The sequence below is a fragment of the Hordeum vulgare genome, chromosome 5H, assembly GCF_904849725.1.
Source record: "Hordeum vulgare subsp. vulgare chromosome 5H, MorexV3_pseudomolecules_assembly, whole genome shotgun sequence".
NCBI lineage: Eukaryota > Viridiplantae > Streptophyta > Magnoliopsida > Poales > Poaceae > Hordeum > Hordeum vulgare.
The window spans coordinates 556,439,500-556,459,864 of NC_058522.1; the positions used below are offsets into that span (position 1 = coordinate 556,439,500).

Sequence of the window (20,365 nt, forward strand, 5' to 3'; positions counted from 1 at the left end):
TGATCCTTACTACCAAGGCGAGCAAATCGATAATCCATAAAATCATCGCCAGAGTCATCATCAGAGTCAACGTCATTGGCACCCTGGTACACATCATCAGTATCAGAATCATCAACAATCTTTTTTCCAGTGGTTTCTGTTTTCCTGCTAAGCAATAATTGAGTGGTCCTTGTCGTGGTACGAGCAGCAGAAGAAATAACATTCAGTCCAGTGTCTAGCTGATGGGAGACATCTGAATATCCTTCATCATCCAAAGAGGTGAATGATTGCACGAGATCGCCAACTATGCCAACCAAGGCATATGTGAATCGTCCAACTATCTGAGGTAGATTTGTCAAGTTTCTGCTTAATAAAAAAATGAAAACAAAGTTAAGAACACATCAAGAGTTCAGAGGATGAAACTTCATATGTTAAGACAGAAAATTTACAGTAAACACACACAACAAAAAGCATACAAGATGTAAAGTGACACGAGTTACCATCCAAATGCACCAGTAGTTATCAGGAGTTACAAACATAAAAAGCAGGATGTAAAAAAACACAATGTACAATGACATTACAATAAAACACACGAATGTACCGATACATTACAATAAAGATCAATCTATGAGGGCATAAGTAAACATCACTAATAGATCACATCCAAAAAAATCATGGATTTACAAAAGGAATCACCACAATAATGCAACCAAGTTATCAAGCATGATGGCATAATTTCAGAGCAAAACTTATCAAGACATTACGATGATAACTCTCATAAGATTGCATCAAAGTTATTAGGCTTTAAAAAGCATATGCCACATTGGAAATGAAGAACAAATTCTGATGGCATGAATAAAAGAGCTTAAGCTGACAGAAAAGAAGTTGTCAAAGAATAATTACCACAAAAAGTGCGACAAAGTTATCACACTGTATAAAAACCTAGAATAGCATGAAAAATAAACAAAAAATAATAGGGGTTACGTGCACACCTGCTGACTGCAGCTTGGTGAAGCATGAACACGCATAAACTTATAAAGACCTTCCACACCACCGAACAGACAAAAAATCATGCCAAACTCAGGCTTCAACTGGAAAAAATGAAGTGATAAGTCAGTTAAGTAACAAGAAAAACAAATAAAGAAAAATACAGATGCATGCAGTGTGCGACCTGAAAACGGAAATAATATAGATAAATTACTGTAGTGTTCCAAAAGAAATTTTGTTCGCCTGAACATCCTTATTGAGGACACGAGTTATCAGCTCATTCGTCCATACATTGATAGGGAAAGTCCGAGCAGGCAAAACAATGCTGAGACCAGAAAGGTCAATCACATGAACGTACAATAGCTGATAAGAAAGATATAAGCGTCATGATAAACACAAACAATAACAGATAAATACGAAAAAAATTGAAAAAATGATGAAAAATAAAGCAAATGAAAGTGGCATCAATTGCATTGTAGAAAAGGAGGCAACCCTTGGTAGGCTTGCCAGTTAGAAGCGCCTTGTGTAGTTCATGAGCAATGAATTTGGACCAGTTGAGATTTTTAACATCGTCAATGTCCTGCTGCAAGTTGAAAACAAAAAAGGTAAAGTTCATCCAATGGAACACAAAGAAATATGAAAGTTACCACACTGACATACAATGAAGTTCTCACGCACAAAAGAGAAAATATCACATGATTACATCACCACTTACCAACACAACATACCACCTAGGGCTCACTTTGTTGGAGGTGGTCGGGGCAGTGACAGTATTGCCCGCAAGCAAAAGCCACATCCGCTTGAAAGTAGTGTCAACGTTATCAGAACCCTTGATGAGATCGACAAGATCAGTCATTTTAGGGGCATATCCGAGTTCACCAAATAACTCAAGCCCCAACTCAATATCAGCTTCGGTAGCAATGTTGTAAGGAACATCCTTCCCTCCACGCGGCACGCCATAACACGATGCACATATTCTTAATTAACGAGAAGCCTACCCCGCCCTGGTACGACCACCTCACGGGAATAAGGATCATACAGGTCGGCAAGCCACACACTAAGACCGTTGAAGAGATGGTCACACTTGATATTCCGAAGGCTTGTGAAGTCCAGCTCATCAATGGCAACCTTCCTGTCATCACTCATGTATTTGCATGCAAGTAGAAGCGAACTAGAGGAGACTCTGTTGCACGGAGGCGGAGGAGGGCGCTTCGTTTTTTCGGATGAACGTCGTCAATTCCATCACCACCTCATATGCGCTTCCTCGGCATTGTGTCCCTATAACATAAGAAAAAAAGATGGCGAATGAAACCAATTAGATGACATATGGAATATTGATATCCCAAGTACTAGAAACAATTATATGCTGGTGTTTGGCAAGGATAAACCCCCGCCTATGTTGTCTCAACATAGCCGGCACCAAGCCCGGGTATAGGAGGAGGGTTGGGATAGGATTGGCGAGCCAATGTGGGAACTCTATTTGCAAGGGAAACATACCACTTAGTAATAAAAACACGATTGTCACACCATTAATAAATTTTAAAATTACACGCCCTTAATAAATTCAGCACTATGACCATGTTTAGAATTCAAAAGCATGAAGCACTTACAAAACAACGTCATCACACATCTGACAACTAATAACACCGTGACCCTGATAAATAAAGCAGTAAGCACATGATAATTCAGTCGAGATGCTGCTGATAAGCGCAAACAACATCAAGTTTGGAGAGTTAGTACCATGATAATTACAAAGATCTCACATGATAACTCAATCACAATCGTGCTGGTAGGTACAATAAATACTAACGCAATGCACTTTTAAGCACAAAATAGCAACAGTGAAAAAAATAGCAGTGTTAAACACCTGGTAATTTTAGCACAATGTCACTCTATATGAATGTAGTACGAAAGGAACAAAAATAGAACAACAACGTTGATAATTCAAGCAATGTGAACCTGATAATTAGAGCACTAGAAGCGAAATTAGAGCAACACAACTCCTAATCAATGAACATAACACAATAAAAAACATAAGAACCATGGAAAATACATCTGACAACTAATAACACCGTACCTCATAAATAAAGCAGTAAACACATGATAATTCAGCCGAGATGCTGCTGATAAGCGCAAACGACATCAAGCCTGGAGAGTTAGTACCATAATAATTAAAGAGATGTCACATGGTAACTCAATCACAATCCTGCTGGTAGGTACAACAAATACTAACCAAATGCACTTTTAAGCACAAAACAGCAGCAATGAAAAAAATAGCAGTGTTAAACACCTGGTAATTTTAGCACAATGCCACTAGTAAAATGCAGTACCGAAAGGGAAAAAATGGAACAACAACAATGATAATTCAAGCAATGTGAACCTGGTAGTTAGAGCATCAGAAGCGAAATTAGAACATCACAACCCCTAATCGATGAACAGAACACAACAAAAAAACAACAACATATGAACCATCTAAACAATCCAGAGCAACTAATGCACAAACTGGAAATATAGCCACTAATACTCATCCTAAAATCAAATGCACTGGGCCAACCAAAATCACCAAGCAGATCAAAATCCGCCACAAAACAAACCAACGGCGGTCCGCCATGGAAACCTAACAACCACCTATCCGCGGTCAAATTTCGCACATATTGAACCACATTCCGAGCATACACCTCGAACTATATCTAGAATTCACCCTAATCTAACCTAATGGCAACACAAACCGTCCGGATTCGGAGCGGATTCGCGCCGAAATACTCGACGGAACAGAGCAGCGGAGAGACATGGAGTTAGAGGAGTTAGCGAATGTCGTTCCTCACCGTAGAATCGGACGCCGTCCGTCGAAAAACCGTCGGTTGCGCCCCCACCAGAACCGTCAAGGACGAGGGAGAGTGGAGCGAGAGGAGCACGAATGGCAACGGCGGCGCGAGAGAAGAGATGAAGCGAAGGTAAAAGAGGGGAAGCGGAGATCGTGTGATTGCGCGGAGTCGCAATGGAGGTAGGGACCACATGTCATGTGCACATTGAACAGTAACGGCTACCCATTGCATTCCTGGCCGTCGGATTGAAACTGAACCGCATCAGCAGTGTGCGGATCTGTAGACAAAATCCAGACCGACTGAAAAATAGCAAATTCGATCATTTATTGCTTCTGTTTCTATCTGGTTCCGTTTATGCTATTGGGACGTGGCCCAGCAATGCTACACATACATAAGTTTACATAGTTTTACAAATAGGTGGATTTTGATTGGAGATTAAGGGGAATGAGGGCCCCACCCTCCTTAAAAATCAGGGGGAGTGGTTAGTTAGAAAGAAAGAAGGGAAAAGCTAACGAGTGGCGTGTGCACGGGCGTCGTCCCGTGCGGCGGCGGTGCGAGACCCGAGTGTCCTGACTCGCGGACAAATTGTGACATGCAGGTAGACGGATATGACAAGTTTTCTTTGTTTTTTTTTGCGGAAAGGAACTAATTTTCTATGTTGGATGCTTCTCCTCGTTGAGTACAAAACGTGCACTATGCATGCATGCAAGGCCTACTACTAGGATCTTGTAGAGCTACATGATCAGCTATAGGATTCTCTCAAATGCTTGAAATTCAAAAAGTTTTATCTTCAAAACCGTTAATTCAATCGATGATCTGTTTTCACCGTTGGCTTTGTCGTGACAAGATCTTCGAAACTAGATCCCATGTCGACATGTTTCAACAAAAAAAAAATTCCTTCCGTAATTGCCACATTGTTCCACTCACTTGCTATAATATTAACCACTTACTTGCCCAATAAAAATAACTTAATTGCCATATTTTTTGATGTCGTTTTGTGCAAAGATTTTTGTCAATACTTATAAATGCAGTCCGCAAAATGTTTTGATGTGCTTGTCATTTTTATTCTACTAAGTTGTCATGTGGTCTCACAAAGCTTGTAGGTGCTTATAAAATCATAGTTGCCACATATATTTTTTGTGCTTGTCATTTTAATCCTACCTCGTTATCATACTGTCTCATACAACTTGTCAGTCATTGTAAAAAAATAGTTGTCACGGTGTTTGTTGTATTTGTCTGTTGAATTCTATCCTCGGTTGTTATGTTGTGTCTAAATAAAAGGACATTTGATTGTTCTGAAACGTAGTTGTGGTAGTGTTTTATTGTGCCGGTCAGTTAAATTCTACTCAAATCTCATATAAGCTTGTGAGTTGTTATAAACACTATAGTTGTTGTATTTTTTTATGTGCTTATCATTTTAATGCTACCTAGTGGCCATGTTGTCTCATAATGCTTTTCATTGCTTATAAAATACACTTGTCACAATGACAAGCACAATTTTCTGTGGCAACTGAATTTAAAAACACCAACAAGCTTTGTACGAAACAATATTGAAATATGGTAATTAAGTTATTTCTCTCAGACAAGTAAGTGGTTAATAATATGACAAGTGAGTTAAACAATATGGCAAGTACGGACGTGAAAAAAGTTTTCAAAACATGTCGATATGGGATTTAGTTTTGAAGACCTCGTCGCGAGAAAATCAACGGTAAAAACGGATCATCGATCGAATTAACGGTTCTTTAGATAAAACTTTTTAAATCTTAAACATTAAAGAGGATTCTAATGATATCAATGCATGCATGCATGATAGAACGAGGAAAAATTAGCCTTTAGCAATATATGACAAGTACATGCATGTGCATGCAGCCCGGTCCCCTTTATTAATCTTTTTGTAAATGTTTGTGCATGGACATCATAGTAGCCGCCGCACCGAAGGATCTGGGTGCGACGCCGCTACCTAGTTGACTCCAAAAAAGAATGATAGTCAGCGTGTAACCTTACGTAACTCTTTATATGTGTAGCATTTTTAAGATGTAGCCCGTAGGACGGTAGGAGTGCTGGATATCAGAAGAGACCCCACGCCTCGCGACTACCTTATTCCACCCCCAAAAGGGAAGTCGTCGCGGTTTCATCTCTATAATACTCGATCTCGCCACAGCCGCCTTCTCCGATCAGAGGTCTGAAGGTTCGATCGGCTGGTTCCCTTTCACTCTGATTTCCACTAGGATTAATACGCATTTTTCTCGCACCATCAGATTAGCGCGGCGGCGCCGCGCGTCGTGGCAATTGTTTCTCCTCCGGCCAGCAATTTTCCTCCTTGTCGCAAGATGAAGACATCTAAGACGGTGTCTATGTGCACCCCATTGGAGGAGACTCGAGGCACACACGTGCTTGATATCTTGGGTTACAGGAAGCACAAGGGTATGGGCCACGACATAGACAGCCACATACGGTCCGGGATTTTCTCAGTCGGTGGCCACGACTGGGAAATCCTCTTCTACCCTGACGGGTTTAATGGATTTGGTCCGTTTAATGGACATGGCCTGGATTACATCACTGTTTTTCTCGTGCTTTTGAGCAACAACACTAAAGTCCGGGTGTCCTGCGACATGAGGCTGGTGGATCAGTACACCGGATTCTCATCTTCAGTACATAAAATAGAAACTAGGATTTTCCATTCCGGTGATGTTACTATGTTTGCTCCACATACTCCTATTTTCATAAGGCGAAGCGAGATCGAGGGATCTGTGTACCTTAGGGATGATCGCCGCTTGACGATCGAATGCATCGTCACTGTTTTCAAGATGCCACGTGTTACTTGATGGGGTTATAGTCCTAGGGTAGGGTCATAGGCTTGCCCTGTAGGTCCTACCCAAGGACTACTCCTCACAAAGGACAAGGCCCTTAGTCAGTTCCGACTGAACTAAGGAGTCCCCATCATCCAGTCGGTAACAGGTCCTCGATCATCCAGTCGGAGACTAGCATTCGGAGGATATCAAGCTAACCGACTCTATACCACTCGAAACATCGTAACCCCCCTAGAGGGAAACGGTCGTACGTTTCCAGATGCATTTATTAGCATTTAGGGCGTACGTTACCTGTAACGTACGCATTCAATCGCCACTACTCCACCCCTGTACCGGAACCGTTGTGGAGGGCAGCGCACTCTATATAAGCCATCCTCCCCCGCTGGTAGAGGGGTTAGCAACTCATTGTATTCCATATTTCCACTCGACAACAAGCTCCCTGAGCACTGAGACGTAGGGCTATTACCTCCACCGCAGAGGGGCCTGAACTCATACAACCTCGCCATAGCTAAGGCTCTGTCCATCCTTTTTGTACCCTACACATCTACTGTCAGGCTTATACCCACGACAGTTGGCGCCCACCGTGGGGCAGGCGTCTAAGCGACTTCCGGCGAGTTTGCGACTACTTCCTTTCGTCATGCCGTCCGGTGGAGGTTCGAGCATGGGTCACCAGATCTTCTTCGGCGCTCTGTCCTTCATCATCGACGATTCGGCGTGGCTTCGGGATGCTCCTCTCGACGTCGAGGCGCTTCCCCGTCGTGGGGCTACGCACTTCCGTGCCGGCGCCCACGGCATTCTTCTTCTCCAACAGTCGGCTCCGGTGTCGACCTGCACCGCCGTCACGCGCCGCAGCAAGCGGTCTCGCCGTCCGCGGCTCCAGCGTTGGGTGCAACACGCCCAGGCGCGCCAGAACGCGTCTTCACAAATTGGCGGTTCTAGAGTCCGTTGTGGTTGCCCCGCTGTCCCAGCACTCGGACTCGGTTCCGACTGAGTTCCCTTCCAAGTATGCGGGTCGCGGCCCGCAGCAGAAGTACACATGGACAACTCCCAGGAAGATCCCCGTCAAGCTGGCCGTAGCGAGCGCGAGGTCAGCGAAACGTCCGGCGCGCCGTCCACCTCGCCGTTCTGCCAGTCGGCACACTCGGCGGAGCAACGTAGAGTTGTTCCGCACACCCCTCCTCAACTTGTCTACGGCTGCCAAGATAGCCGATTCCCTCCAGCCGACTGATTCGAAGGCTGGTAGAGGGATCGAGCAGATCCGAGCCCTGTTACACACGGCGCAGCAACAGAATTCGGCGGTCTCCCAGCCGCACAACAGGATCCATAATAGTTCTGTTCATGCGAATACGCATCGGTCGGTTCACAGCCCTGGTTCCCATCAGCGGCACAGGGGAGGCAACCGTTCCATGAATCACGAAGATCGCCGCCGTTCACGCACCCCTCCGCGGGGTCGGCCCTATGGGTCCCGACATCATGATGATTGGCGTTCAGTCGGCGACACTTACGACCCAAGGCCGACGCAAGAGGGCGTATCGCCCAGTGAAGGGTCGACACGGGCCGAGCCCACCGCGATGGTCACGATATGGACCGTCCAAGTGGAAGCAGGACCATCGTGTCTGGTCCCGAGTGTTTTAGTCGAGCCATCCGCTCGGCTGACATCCCGCCCAACTTCCGATTGGCGACGGGAATCAACAAGTTTACAGGAGAGTCCAAGCCGGAAATATGGCTAGATGACTACCGAGTGGCGGTCCAGATCGGAGGAGGGGACGACCATGTCGCCATGAAGCACCTCCCTCTGATGCTCGACGGCTTAGCGCGAGCGTGGCTGAATCAGTTGGCCCCCTCAAGCATCTACAGCTGGGCAGATCTAGCCCGAGTGTTCATCAGGACCTTCGAAGGGACGTGCAAGCGCCCTGCTGGCCTCGCGGAGCTCCAGCACTGCGTCCAGAAACAGAATGGGCCCCTGCGAGATTTCATTCAGCGTTGGACAACTCTCTACCACACGGTGGAGAACGTCACCGAACATCAAGCAGTCTGCGTCTTCAAGGCAGGCGTGCGGTACAGGGATCTGTACCTGAAGTTCGGCCGAACAGGCGACATCTCCATGAGCAAGATGATGGAGATAGCAACACGCTATGCAAATGGCGAAGAAGAGGACCGCATCTGAAGCGGCAAGCACAAAACAGTCGCTGGTGGAGATGGGGGCAACACTCGGAAGCAGAAGCAGAAAGCTCCGACCGCTCCGCAAGCAGAAGCTGCAGCCGTAACCAATGCCAAGTTCAAGGGCAAAGGGAAGGCTCAGTTCACCCCCAAGAAGAAGCAGTTCAATAACCCCATCCTGGACCAGCCATGTCCAGTTTATATGAAGATGGATGAAGAGGGCAACCCCATATATGCGAAGCATACCACTCGACAGTGTCGCCTCCTGATCCAGGGGTTCAGCGAAGGGCAACCGAGTGAGAAGGACCATGAACAGGATGAGGAGGATAAGGAGGATCTGTTCCCCCAAGTCCATGCAACCCTGATGATTTTTGCTGACGTCGAGAGCAAGAGTCGACTGAAGCTGGTGAACAGAGAGGTGAACATGGCCACCCCTACCAACCCCAAGTTCCTCAAATGGTCTCAGACTGCGATCACCTTCGACCAGTCGGATCATCCAGCACATGTACCCACCCCGGGGAGACAGGCTCTGGTCGTCGACCCGGTGGTGGAAGGAGTTCGACTGCACAAAGTCCTCATGGATGGCGGCAACGGCTTGAACATCATGTACGTCGACACACTCAAGGGGATGGGCATCCCGATGTCCAAACTCAGCGAGAGCAGCATGCAGTTCCATGGAGTCGTCCCTGGACGGAAGGCCAAGTCACTCGGCCAGATCGCGTTGGACGTCGTTTTCGGCTCCGACAAGAACTTCCGCAAGGAAAAGCTGACGTTCGAAGTGGTCGACTTCCAGAGCGCTTATCACGCAATTCTGGGTCTCCCAGTGTATGCGCGTTTCATGGCCCGTCCATGTTACGTATACCTGAGGCTGAAGATGCCAGGCCCGAAGGGTGTGATCACCATCACGGGCAATCGACAGCGAGCCGAAGAGTGCCTGCAGCAGGGATCAAGAATCGCCGACCAGAAGATGGCCGTCCTCGAGCTCGATGAGTACAAGAAAACAGTCGACCCCGCCGACCTGATGCGCTCAAAGAAGCCAGCTTCTGAATCCGCATTCCAGTCGGCGGGAGAGACGAAGAAGGTCAGCATTCAGCCGACGGACGACACTGCTGCCCCGACGAACATCTCCACCACCATCGATCCTAAATAGGAAGCCGAGCTCACCCAATTCCTCCGTGAGAACTGGGACATCTTCGCATGAAAACCCTCTGACATGCCAGGTGTACCCAGGGAGTTGGCTGAGCACCGACTGCACGTGGATTCCACCGCTCGGCCCATCCGAGAGCGCCTGCGCCGGTCCGCCGTGCACAAGAGGAAGGCAATCGGGGAAGAGGTGGCCAAGCTGCTGGCAGCCAACTTCATTCACGAGGTTCACCACTCCGAGTGGCTTGCCAATGTTGTCATGGTGCCCAAGAAGGACAAGTCGCTCCGAATGTGCACCGACTTCAAGCATCTCAATAAGGTCTGCCCGAAGGACCATTTTCTGCTCCCCCGCATAGATCAAATTGTCGATTCGACTGCGGGGTGCGAGCGTTTGTCATTTCTGGATGCCTATTCGGGCTATCATCAGATTCGTCTGTATGGTCCCGATGAGTTAAAAACAGCCTTCATCACCCCATTCGGGTGCTTCTGCTACATCACTGTGCCATTCGGTTTGAAGAATGCAGGAGCTACCTTTATGTGCATGATCCAAAAATGCCTTCTCGACCAGATCGGTCGGAATGTGGAGGCATATATGGATGATATCGTAGTCAAGTCACGCAAAGGTTCCGACCTGCTGACTGACTTGGCAGAAACATTCACCAACCTTCGTAGGTACGATATCAAGCTCAACCCCGCCAAATGTTCATTCGGCGTTCCCAGCGGAAAGTTACTCGGTTTCTTTGTTTCCGAATGAGGGATCGATGTCAACCCCGAAAAGATCGGGACCATCGTCCGAATGGAGAGGCCGGTCAGAATACACGATGTTCAACGGCTCACAGGTTGCCTAGCGGCTTTGAGCAGGTTCATCAGTCGACTCGGCGAGAAAGCACTTCCTCTGTACCGACTCATGAAGAAATCAGATACTTTCGAGTGGACAGACGAAGCCCAAGTCGCATTCGATGACCTCAAAGTCCTACTTTCCACCCAGCCGGTTCTTACTGCTCCGCTCAGTAAAGAGCCCCTTCTTCTCTACATTGCGGCTACAAATCAAGTCGTCAGAACTGTTCTTACAGTCGAACGAGAAGAAGAAGGCAAAGCATACAAAGTTCAGCGGCCAGTGAACTACGTCTCCGAAGTCCTGACTCCTTCCAAGCAGAGGTATCCCCACTATCAAAAGCTTATCTACGGGATCTACATGACTGCGAAGAAGGTGGCCCATTATTTCCAAGACCACTCGGTGTCTGTCGTTTCTGATGCTCCATTGTCGGAAATTCTCCATAATCTAGAAGCGTCAGGCCGAGTGGCGAAGTGGGCGATGGAGATGCTGTACTGCGATATCAAGTTCGAGGCCAAGAAAGCGATTAAGTCTCAAGCTCTGGCTGACTTCATAGCAGAATGGGTAGAACAACAGCAACCGACCCACATCTACTCGGCCCATTGGACAATGTTCTTCGATGGGTCCAAGATGCTGAATGGCTCCGGCGCTGGCATTGTGATCATATCGCCAAAGGGCGACAAGCTCAAGTACGTGCTACAGATACACTTCGATTCCTCCAACAACGAGGCAGAGTATGAAGCTCTCCTCTACGGGTTGCGTATGGCCATCTCACTCGGCATCTGTCGCCTGATGGTCTACGGCGATTCGGATTTGGTGGTCAATCAAGTGATGAAAGAGTGGGATGTCAGGAACCCCACAATGACCACATACTGCAATGCAGTGAGGAAGCTTGAGAAGAAGTTTGAAGGTCTAGAACTTCACCATGTTCCGAGACTGAAGAACCAAGCAGCGGATGAGTTGGCTAAACTCGGATCCACTCGGAGACCAGTCCCGAGTGACGTCTGCCTCGAGCACCTCCACCTTCCCTCAGTCAAAGAAGATCCTTTTACAGAGGAACCAGTACAACCAAAGAGTTCAACAGATCCGACTGAAGTCGATGTACCTGCTGTGGTTGATCTGGTCATGGAGATTCTTGCTGTCATCCCCGATTGGATTGTGCCGATCATTGCATATATCCTGAGGCAGGAACTACCAGAAGACGAAGTCCAGGCTAGGCAGATAGTCCGCAGGTCGAAGTCATTCACTATCATTGATGGCCAATTGTACAAGGAAAGTGTTTCAGGAGTTTTTCAACGATGCATCTACCCAGAAGAGGGGCAACTGATCCTGGAAGATATTCACTCGGGAACCTGCGGTCATCATGCTTCTTCGAGAGCAATCGTCGCCAAGGCATTCAGGGCTGGTTTCTTCTGGCTGCACGCAAACGAGATGGCTAAAGATATGGTTGACCGATGTGAGGGCTGCCAGTTCTACTCCAATAAGTCCCACAAGCCGACGTCTGCGTTGAAGACGATCCCTCTTGTGTGGTCGTTTGCAGTGTGGGGATTAGATACAGTCGGTCCATTCAAGACAGGCCAAGGTGGATACACACATCTGTTGATGGCAGTCGACAAGTTCACGAAATGGATCGAAGCCAAGCCCATCAAGAAGCTCGACGCCTCAACAGCCGTCAAGTTTGTCAGGGACATCATCTTCAGATTCGGTGTACCTCACAGCATAATCACGGACAACCGGACAAACTTTGATTCGGACAGATTCAAAGGTTTCTGTACAAGCCAAGGTATCCGAGTGGACTTTGCTTCCGTGGCACACCCGCAGTCCAATGGACAAGCAGAGCGGGCGAACGGACTTATTTTGCAAGGTTTGAAGCCCCGACTCCTACGAGAGATAGGACATGCTGATGGCGCTTGGGTCACCGAGCTACCTTCAGTGCTTTGGGGTCTTCGCACAACCCCAAACAGATCTACAGGGCGATCACCGTTCTTCCTCGTCTACGGAGCAGAAGCAGTCCTTCCGAGTGACTTACTTCACAACGCTCCACGAGTCGAACTCTTCTCCAAAGCTGAAGCAGAACAAGCAAGACAACACGGAGTGGACCTTCTAGAGGAGGAGCGCGAGATGGCACTGACTCGCTCGACCATTTATCAACAAGATCTGCGGCGTTTTCACACGCGACACGTCAGGAGTCGTACGTTCCAAGCAGGCGACCTGGTGCTCCGAGTGGATCAGCAAAGACCTCACAAGTTGGCTCCTGCCTGGGAAGGACCATTCATCATCTCAAAGGTGCTGAACAATGGAGCATATGGACTCTACAACGTCGACAGGGAGATAGACGAGCCGCGAGCATGGAACGGCGATCTCCTGAAGTGCTTCTACACGTGACCGTCGACTGAAGCAATGTAAAGAACAAGTATTGGTGAAATAATATAAAGCAGATTGAGTTCTTTGCAGGTTCAAAGTTCTTCCGCGGTCGCAGACTCCGGTCTCAAAAAAAACTTAGCTGCGACCGAGAATCGCCTAAGTATGAACATTCTCCGAGTGTGCACCTAACGTCACACTCGGGGACTTAGCTGCGATCCAGAATCGCCTAAGTATGAACTTTCTCCGAGTGTGCACTTAACGTCACACTCGGGGACTTAGCTGCGATCCAGAATCGCCTAAGTATGAACTTTCTCCGAGTGTGCACTTAACGTCACACTCGGGGACTGAGCTACGACCCAGAATCGCCTAAGTATGAAATTTCTCCGAGTGTGCACTTAACGTCACACTCGGGGACTTAGCCGCGGTCCAGAATCGCCTAAGTATGAACTTTCTCCGAGTGTGCACTTAACGTCACACTCGGGGACTTAGCTGCGATCCAGAATCGCCTAAGTATGAACTTTCTCCGAGTGTGCACTTAACGTCACACTCGGGGACTTAGCTGCGATCCAGAATCGCCTAAGTATGAACTTTCTCCGAGTGTGCACTTAACGTCACACTCGGGGACTTAGCTGCGATCCAGAATCGCCTAAGTATGAACTTTCTCCGAGTGTGCACTTAACGTCACACTCGGGGACTGAGCCGCGATCCAGAATCGCCTAAGTATGAAATTTCTCCGAGTGTGCACTTAACGTCACACTCGGGGACTTAGCTGCGATCCAGAATCGCCTAAGTATGAACTTTCTCCGAGTGTGCACTTAATGTCACACTCGGGGACTTAGCTGCGATCCAGAATCGCCTAAGTATGAACTTTCTCCGAGTGTGCACTTAACGTCACACTCGGGGACTTAGCTGCGATCCAGAATCGCCTAAGTATGAACTTTCTCCGAGTCTGCACTTAACGTCACACTCGGGGACTCAGCCGCGATCCAGAATCGCCTAAGTATGAACTTTCTCCGAGTGTGCACTTAACGTCACACTCGGGGACTTAGCTGCGACCCAGAATCGCCTAAGTATGAAATTTCTCCGAGTGTGCACTTAACGTCACACTCGGGGACTTAGCCGCGATCCAGAATCGCCTAAGTATGAACTTTCTCCGAGTGTGCACTTAACGTCACACTCGGGGACTTAGCTGTGATCCATAATCGCCTAAGTATGAACTTTATCCGAGTGTGCACTTAACGTCACACTCGGGGACTTAGCCGCGATCCAGAATCGCCTAAGTATGAACTTTATCTGAGTGTGCACTTAACGTCACACTCGAGGACTTAGCTGCGATCCAGAATCGCCTAAGTATGAAATTTCTCCGAGTGTGCACTTAACGTCACACTCGGGGACTTAGTCGCGATCCAGAATCACCCAAGTATGAACTTTCTCCGAGTGTGCACTTAACGTCACACTCGGGGACTTAGCTGCGATCCAGAATCACCTAAGTATGAACTTTCTCCGAGTGTGCACTTAACGTCACACTCGGAGACTTAGCTGCGATCGAGAATCGCCTAAGTATGAACTTTTTCCGAGTGTGCACTTAACGTCACACTAGGGGACTTAGCTGCGATCACGAATTGCCTAAGTATTAACTTTCTTCGAGTGTGCACTTAACGCCACACTTGGGGACTTAGATGCGATGCAGAATCACCTAAGCACCCACATGCCTTCGACTGTATCCTACAGGTACACTCGGGTAATCAACTGACAACTACATGAATTGCAGACCCTCATTGCGGCTCATGTGGATGTCAAAACAACTGACAACTACATCAGTACCAACCCACAATCCTACCGATCCACTCGGTGACAATACAGATCCAATCAGAAATTCCACGGACCCTCAATGAGGCTCATGCAGATGTCAAGACAACTGACATGTTCCGAATGTTTGCCTTTGGCTTCACCAAGAAACGCCAAACAAAAACTCGAGTCAAAATTGCAACAGAAGAGCAAAAGATTCGATTCAAAGTTCAACCAAAGATAGTGCCTCGGTGTGGATCAAGCTTACCCACACCGAAACAAGAATGTGACGGCCAACAGCAGTGGCCAAAGTTTCTTACAAATCAACACTCGGCATACCGAGGATCAAGTTTTCTTACGCGTCGTATGGAGTAGCGCCAGGACTGGAGGGCTCCACGAAGGTGTCCAGGTCGATTCCATCGGCGATGCGGGTGGCACTTTCAAGTAAGGTTTCCATGAAGTCTTCGAATCGAAGTTTCTTCGTGTTGGCCACCTTCAATGTCTTCAGCTTCTCCTCGCGCACCTCCTTGCAATGGACTCGGACCAGGGACAGAGCAACATCTACACCACAACGAGCTGCAGATTTCTTCCACGACTGCACTCGGTTCGGAATCTCCTCCAGTCGAGCCATCAGGTTCTCCATCTCCTGTCGCGACTCATCCTCAGGCCAAAGCTCCTTGTCGATCCGGCCGACGACTTCCTTCAGTCGACCGATGAAAGGGCCAACTTTGCCCACGCGGATATGCACTCGGAGCAGATCTCGATTGGCGTCCTCGCCGAGTGGAACATTCTCGCGAATCGACCGTTCCACATCAGCTGCTTCGGCTTCAGCGTCAATGCAAAAATCTGCAACAGCAGGACAAGCAAACAATAAACGCCGAGTGTGACGCACATACCACAACCACTCAGAAAAAGCAAGACTTACCAGCCAGACGCGTCATCATCTGCTGAGCCCAGTCACTGACGTATTTCTCCTGCGCTCTGCATCGTTTGTTCAGCACGTCCATTTGTCCCATCAGAGCAGTCCTTTGTTTCCCCATCTTCTCAACTTCCTCAGACAGCATTTTGTTTGCTTCACGAGCCTGCTCCAGCGACTTCTCTCTTTCCGCCAGAACCTCCTTCATACCAGCCATTGCAAGCACGGTCGCATCCAGCTCACCAGCAAATTGCACCTTTTCTGCCCTCAGAGTCTCATATGATGTTCCCATTTCACAAGTTTTCTGCCAGCAAACACCAAGGGACAATCAGAAAATTCAACAATAAAAGTCTAAGTTCTTCAGACCCCTGCCAACGCAAGCAGTCGACAGCGGTCTCGGGGACTACACCCAGTGGGTTCACTAAGAGTGACCCCACTAGCATGCAACTCAAGCAGGCCTGCCCTATTGAGATGCATGTTACCACCTACGCCTACGAGGCCAATATTACCCGACCTGAGTACAAATTACTCTCGGGGACTCTTACAGTAAGTGCACTCCGAGTGCCACAACTGCTCGCAGTCGGTCATATTATTTACAGACCTGACCAAAGCAAAGACAATATGTATAAAGACAACTGCCGGTGCAAGCACTCGACAGAAGTCTCGGGGACTACACCCACTGGGTTCACTCAGAGTGAACCCATTGCAAACAACAGATGCTATCCAAAAACACCCAGTGGGTTACAAGAGAAAAGTAATTACTTACTAGGCCACTTACTCGGATATCATCCCGTAACTCCAAGCTCCGCTGGTACAAGGAGGCGATGGAGTCGTACGCCTTTTTGGCTTCTCCTGCCATCAGCTCGGCCTACACCATGGCCCCCTTGGCCGCTCCCACCTGATCCTCCGAGAGGTGCTGGATGTTGAACTCGACTTTGGACGGACCTGGCATCGTTGGAAGCTCCCTGGGCATCCCGAGGCCCGCTCCAGTCGGTTCAGCCGCCACCAGCGCCTCCTCAGTCGGCGGCATCGCTTCAATGGCGGCACGTCCGCGGCGGGAGCAGCAACTGGCGGGACGGCCTCAAGGACAGGCTCTGCGGCTGCCTCAGGCCCCTCCTGGTCACCCTCACCCGCATAAATCGCCCCTGCCAGACCGAATGGCGCGAGATCTCAGAAAAAGAGAAGGACGAGACCGAAGACAGAATTCGAGACGCGATAGTATAAAACACTCGGAGTCACTACAACGCACCTGGCTGGGACGAGACGACGTTGTCCGTGTCCATGGGGGGTGATCCTCCTGGCGCGCCGGAGAGGTGGCAGAAGTAGCGACTCTGTCGAGTGAAATCCATTCGACCAATAAACAGGAGTTCACTCGGATATCAGAAGAAATTAGAAGATCGATACACTTACGTGGAGGTGACGGGGACAGCAACCCTCATCCGCGGCAGAGCCTTCCGAGGTTTGGGTCCACTTGGTTTGGCCGCCTTAGAAGACTGACCCGCAGGCTCAGCGGCAGCATCCCTGGCCCTCTTGGTGCTCCGAGCACTCGGGACCACTGGGGTAGTGGGCGGAGCACTCGAAGATGCCGGAGGGACCGAGGGAACGGCAGGCTCGTGTCGGCGCTTGGTCCGATGCTCTAATTGCGGAGGCAGCGAGTCCTGCTCTTCGTCTTCCTCCTCTTCCTCGCTAGTCTCTTCCTCCGACTCCCCGCTGTCGGAGACATACTCAGCGCTCTCCACGCTGCCCTCTTGGCTGCCTTCTTCCTCCTCCTCGTACGGGTTCCCGTTCGAGACAGGAGAAAACCAGTTGGTCCACTTCTGCGTGAAATACAGTCGGCGACATCAAGCGACGAGCAGAGATTCAAGAAAGCGATAAAACTAAAACAGATACGTGCACTCGACACATGGTACTCACCTGATTCGGAGGAGGATTGTCCGTGCTGAAAGCCCTCACTCGCCGAGACCCTCTGGGGTTCTCCCAGGCGCCTGTGATCTGGAGCACCCACGACGCCACCTTCTCCTCGGTCACGCTCAAGACGTTAGTCCGAGTGGAGTCCTCGGTCCCCGAGTAGTGCCACATGGCGTGGTCGCGAGCCTGCAGTGGTTGTATGCGCCGACCAAGGAAAGTCTCCAGCAAATCCATGCCGGTGACTCCCCTCCTCACGACGTCTACGAGTGCGTCGACCAAGGGCTGGATGTCGAGCTTCTCCGCCTTCGTGAGCGTGAGCTGCTTAGGTGGAGCGGGACGATCAAGGCTGAAAGGGGGCAACCCTGAAGAGGCGTTCGGATAGGCAACATCTTGGCAGTAGAACCACGTCGATTGCCAGTTCCTGACCGACTCGCTCAGCTGAAGAGCAGGATAACTACTCCGACTCTTTTTCTAGAAACCTAAGCCTCCGCAGAGTTGGAGAAGATGCGTTTTATCATCCGACTGGCTGAGTCGTTTGATAGTCTGAGATCTAGCAGAGAATATATGTTTGAACAACCCCCAATGGGGGGGCAGCCGATGAAGCACTCGCACATAACGATGAAAGCAGAGAGATGGGCAATAGCATTCGGAGGAAAGTGGTGAAGCTGTGCCCCGAAGTGGTTCATGATGCCCTTAAAGAAAGGATGCGGGTGCAGGGAGAAACCTCGGTAGACATGGCTGAGCAGCAAGACGCGCTCCCCCTCCCGGGGTGCCGGCTCGACCTCATTCTCCGCCGGCAACCTCCAAGACTTGTGGACGATCATACCGTCCTCCACCAGCTGCAGCAGATCCCCCTCCGTCACCGTGGAGGGGAGGAAGTCACCTTGAATCCACCCCGCCGGCAAGGCCGCTGTCGCCACTGAGCAAGAGCCGCCGCCTTCCCCTTCTTCTTCCTCGCCTCCATCTTACTGGTCTGACCCTTGGTCATGGCGGAAGTTGCGAGTTCGCGGAGAGGGAGGAGGAGTGGAGAGGTTAGGTGTGCTGGAAGAGGCGAGGAGGACGAAGCAAAGGCAAAAGATCCGGCAGGCGTAACGAAAAACCCTTGCCGTAGGGATTTAAGTAAGGTTCCGACTGGGTCGCTGGCAGGTGGCCCCGAAACCTTATCCCCCGACCGGCCGCGGCGATATCAGTGGAGGAGTTGAAGGTGCGAGAATCGAGGCGTCGGGCGCTACTCGAGCGCGCTGGCGTCATCCCCGCTGAGCGCGCGGAAACCGAAATTTGAAGATCCCGGAAAATCCGCTGTTGTCACTTGACGGGTCGCGTCAAGAGATACCCCGAAAACACTCGGTTTTCGACGGTTTGTTCCATGGAGATTTCCACTCTGATCGTTGGTCTGAAAAGATAAAATGGATCGAGGCAAGCAACGCCCAAGCCAAATCCTTTCCAGTCGGATCCAAACTTCAAGCATCGCTTCGTCGTTCCAACCCCAATCCATTCGAGGACTAATGATGGGGTTATAGTCCTAGGATAGGGTCACAGGCCTGCCCTGTAGGTCCTATCCAAGGACTACCCCTCACAAAGGACAAGGCCCTTAGTCAGTTCCGACTGAACTAAGGAGTCCCCATCATCCAGTCGGTAACAGGTCCTCGATCATCCAGTCGGAGACTAGCATTCGGAGGATATCAAGCTAACCGACTGTATACCACTCGGAACATCGTAACCCCCCTGGAGGGAAACGGTCGTACGTTTCCAGGTGCATTTATTAGCATTTAGGGCGTACGTTACGCATTCAATCGCCACTACTACACCCCTGTACCGGAACCGTTGTGGAGGGCAGCGCACTCTATATAAGCCACCCTCCCCGCTGGTAGAGGGGTTAGCAACTCATTGTATTCCATATTTCCACTCGACAACAAGCTCCCTGAGCACTGAGACGTAGGGCTATTACCTCCACCGTGGAGGGGCCTGAACTCATACAACCTCGTCATAGCTAAGGTTCTGCCCATCCTTTTCGTACCCTACACATCTACTGTCAGGCTTATACCCACGACATTACTGAAACAAAATCATTCCCCAAAATCGACATGCCACACGCTGACATGACCGAGCATGTCAGCAAGCTGCTTGAAGAAAAGAAATGATTTGATGTCAGTTTCATTGTCGGAGGACAGACCATTGAAGCACATAGGTTTGTTCTCGCTATGAGGTCGCCTGTTTTGGAAGCAGAGCTCTATGGGTCGATGCAGGAGGCAAGGCTGGGGCAGTGCATAACCATCAAGGACATGCAACCTGCAGTTTTCAAGGCCCTGCTCCATTTCATCTATACTGATTCTGTGCCTAGCGGCGAGGATACAGAGATGATCCGGCTTTTACTAGTGGCCGCGGACAGATATGCAATGGATAGGCTCAAGCTGGTTTGCCAAAGCATCCTTTGTGAGGATCTGAATGTGGACACCGTCGCAACCACATTGGCATTAGCTGACCAACATAACTGCTACCAGCTTAAGGCTGCTTGCCTTGAATTTATCGAATTATCAGATTTCATGGATTGTGTGGTGGCAACCCAACGCTTAAAGGATCTCAAGGCGACTTGCCCATCTTTCATAGTGGATGAACTGGAGAAGAGAAGAAAGTTTTCATGAAGCACGAG

General features: G+C 49.3%; 1 pseudogene; it reads left to right on the forward strand.

Annotated features, from left to right (window-relative positions):
* Positions 1-1,932: 1,932 nt before the first annotated feature.
* LOC123397280 lies at positions 1,933-20,357 on the forward strand (annotated as a pseudogene).
* The last annotated feature ends 8 nt before the right edge of the window (positions 20,358-20,365 follow it).